Source organism: Schistocerca nitens, chromosome 1 (assembly GCF_023898315.1).
Source record: "Schistocerca nitens isolate TAMUIC-IGC-003100 chromosome 1, iqSchNite1.1, whole genome shotgun sequence".
Classification (NCBI taxonomy): Eukaryota; Metazoa; Arthropoda; class Insecta; order Orthoptera; family Acrididae; genus Schistocerca; species Schistocerca nitens.
In genome coordinates, this window is record NC_064614.1 from 251,574,473 (window position 1) to 251,578,505 (window position 4,033).

Below are 4,033 nucleotides of genomic sequence, written 5' to 3' on the forward strand. Positions count from 1 at the left end.
CAATGTTTACAAATGCGGAGTTGGCAGATGCCCATTTGATGTATGGATTAGCACGGGGCAATAGCCGTGGCGCGGTACGTTTGTATCGAGACAGATTTCCAGAACGAAGGTGTCCCGACAGGTAGACGTTCGAAGCAATTGATCGGCGTCTTAGGGAGCACGGAACATTCCAGCCTATGACTCGCGACTGGGGAAGACCTAGAACGACGAGGACACCTGCAATGGACGAGACAATTCTTCGTGCAGTTGACGATAACCCTAATGTCAGCGTCAGAGAAGTTGTTGCTGTACAAGGTAACTTTGACCACGTCACTGTATGGAGAGTGCTACGGGAGAACCAGTTGTTTCCGTACCATGTACAGCGTGTGCAGGCACTATCAGCAGCTGATTGGCCTCCACGGATACACTTCTGCGAATGGTTCATCTAAAAATGTGTCAATCCTCATTTCAGTGCAAATGTTCTCTTTACGGATGAGACTTCATTCCAACGTGATCAAATTGTAAATTTTCACAATCAACATGTGTGGGCTGACGAGAGTCCGCACGCAATTGTGCAATCACGTCATCAACACAGATTTTCTGTGAACGTTTGGGCAGGCATTGTTGGTGATGTCTTGATTGGGCCCCATGTTCTTCGACCTACGCTCAATGGAGCACGTTATCATGATTTCATACGGGATACTCTACCTGTGCTGCTAGAACATGTGCCTTTACAAGTACAACACAACATGTGGTTCATGCACGATGGAACTCCTGCACATTTCAGTCGAAGTGTTCGTACGCTTCTCAACAACAGATTCGGTGACCGATGGATTGGTAGAGGCGGACCAATTCCATGGCCTCCACGCTCTCCTGACCTCAACCCTCTTGACTTTCATTTATGGGGGCATTTGAAAGCTCTTGTCTACGCAACCCCGGTACCAAATGTAGAGACTCTTCGTGCTCGTATTGTGGACGGCTGTGGTACAACACGCCATTTTCCAGGGCTGCATCAGCGCATCAGGGATTCCATGCGACGGAGGGTGGATGCATGTATCCTCACTAACGGAGGACATTTTGAACATTTCCTGTAACAAAGTGTTTGAAGTCACGCTGGTACGTTCTGTTGCTGTGTGTTTCCATTCCATGATTAATGTGATTTGAAGAGAAGTAATAAAATGAGCTCTAACATGGAAAGTAAGCGTTTCCGGACACATGTCCACATAACATATTTTCTTTCTTTATTTCCTGAAAGTTTTGTCGTACCTTTTTGTAACACCCAATTCCTTTCTAGTTCAAATGGCTCTGAGCACTACGGGACTTAATATCTGAGATCATCAGTTCCCTAGAACTTAGAACTACTTAAACCTAACTAACCTAAGGACATCACACACATCCATGCCCGAGGCAGCATTCGAACCTGCGACCGTAGCGGTCGTGCGGTTCCAGACTGAAGCGCCTACAACCTTTCGGGCCACACCGCCGGCTCCTTTCTAGTACCGATGCCCCAATACATTTGTACAGTTCAACTGAAATCATGCCGGGACCATTGAGGCTCACATACAGGTTGCAGGAGGCTACATTAGAATCATTCAGTGAGTGGCCTTTTGCTGCTAACATGTGTAAGCAGCGACAGATGAGCAAGGTGAACTGGAATACTTATACACTGGTATGGTGTCGAAACAGTGTGTTTTCATTGGGATGGTAATTTGAAGCACTGGTATGAAAAGGATTATCCATGAACAGCACACCCTCTGTGGTTCTCCAAATTTATGTTTCTGATTCGTGCAAAGGGCACTGATATTCTGGGTACCATCTGTCAAAAGAAAAACGCTATAATTACAGCAGCAATGTGTCAAATTTTAAACCTGAGGCAGATGTTCTGAGTAAAACAGTGTCATCCGAACAGCGTTGATTGAGTGTACTCATCTATGTAAAATTTGCTTCTAGGACGGTGGATGCAATGTTCCATCCATTTGGACACAGTATGACCTGTATTAAATGTGCACCCTCCATTTCCTCATGTGTTGCATATTGGGAGCCTGTAACATCTACAGTTAGGCTTTTCATTCGACTTAATTAAGACAGTGTCAGAAAAAGTGTGTATTTTTGCCTCTGAAACATGTAAAACTCCATAGTTCACAAATTAATATATATACAGATATGTTCTGAAGCACAATAAACGTCTTTTTTGTATGCAAGTTCACATATGTAGCAAATGCAATTCACAACCTCACCCAAGAACTTTATTAAGTGTTAAACAATTCTGTTAGTAGTGAGTTTCTGACTCCTTTACAGCAACGTTCAGACGTTCAGATTATTTGGAAATTCGCTTTAGCAAACAGTATTTACATCACCACTGGTACATGCTACTATCGTGACTTAAACTGGTAGGCTTGGTAGAACAGACATATCTCATGCCAGACCTTATTTTGTTCGACATAGTGGGGCAATTCGATGTGGCCTGGATTCACCTAGAAATATTGAGCCTTGCTGCCTCTACAGCCATACCTAATTGCGGAAGTGTTGTCAGTGCAGGATTTGGTGTACGAACTGACCTCTCGATTATGTCTCATAAAACTTCGATGGGATTCATGTCAGATGATCTGGGTGGCCAGATCATTTGCTCCAACTGTCTAGAATATTCTTCAAACCAATTGCAAACAACTGTGGCCTGGTGACATGGCACATTCTCATCCATAAAAATTCTGTAGTTGTTTGGGAACACAAAGTCCATGAATAACCATTTCCAGTCAATAATAGGTTCATTTAGACCAGAGCACCCAGTCCATCCCATGTAAACACAGCCCACGCCATTATAGAGCCACCACCATCTTGCACAGCATCTTGTTCACGATTTGGGTCCATGGCTTCATGGAGTCAGCATCTCATTCGAAACCTACCGTTAATGCTTACCAACAGCAATTGGGACTCATCTGACCAGGCCATGGTTTTCCAGTCGTCTAGGGTCCAACTGAAATGCACACGAACCCAAGAGAGGTGTTGCATGAGATGCCGTGCCGCTAGCAAAAGCACTCGCGTCTGCTGCCATAGCCCATTAACGCCAGATTTCGCCACACTGTACTAACAGATACGTCCATCATATGTACCAGATTTTATTTCTGCGGTTATTTGACGCAGTGTAGTTTGTCCATTTGCACACACAGCTCTATGTAATTGCTGCTGCTCAGTAACTGCATTGTCTGCGGTGAGGGGGTAATACCTGAAATGTGGTAGTCTTAGGACACTCTTGACGCTATAGATCTCTGAATATTAAATTTCCTAACGATTTCCAAAATGGAATGTCCCATGTGCTTAACTCCAACTACCATTCTGCGTTCAGAGTCTGTTAATTCCTGTCTTGCATCTGCAGTCACGTCAGAAACCGTTCCACAAGAATCACCTGAACACAAAATGACAGCTCTCCCAAAACTCTGCCCTTTTATACCTTGTCTACGAGATACTACCGCCATCTGCATCTGTGCTTATCCCTGTACCCTGATTTTTGTCGCCTCAGTGTGCGAGCAGATTGTGCTTTCATCACTCAAGACTACCATGCCTCATTCGATTTTCCAAATGATCCTCTGACGGTACCAGTCGAGCCGTGCATGTCGATCCTGCGGCGTGAGTGAAGACAGACTACAGGTGTGCGTGCCCATATTCACACAAATAATAACTAGTTTGTAACAATTCGAGTTGACATGTGTGGGCTCACAAGCCCTCTTACCTGTGCTTTGGTAGCTGTACGACCTGCCACTGCTGCCCTTACAATAAGATGATCCTGGTGGCTGTCTGAGCTGTGTGGATCTCCAGAACCTCGTCTATAGAGAATGTTCGCTTGATAACTGATATCAGTATCGTTGCACACCTGATATAGCATGTCCAACTTGTGTGGCAATTCTCTGAAGGAACATCCCGCCACTTGGAAGTGTTTCTGTGGCATGGCTGCCTGCTTGCTTCACATATTTCCATCACACTGAGCCTTAAGTCAAATCGCTTACAGCACATGAGAACTGACTGACAGATGACAGTTTACTTACTATCACTCAATTAC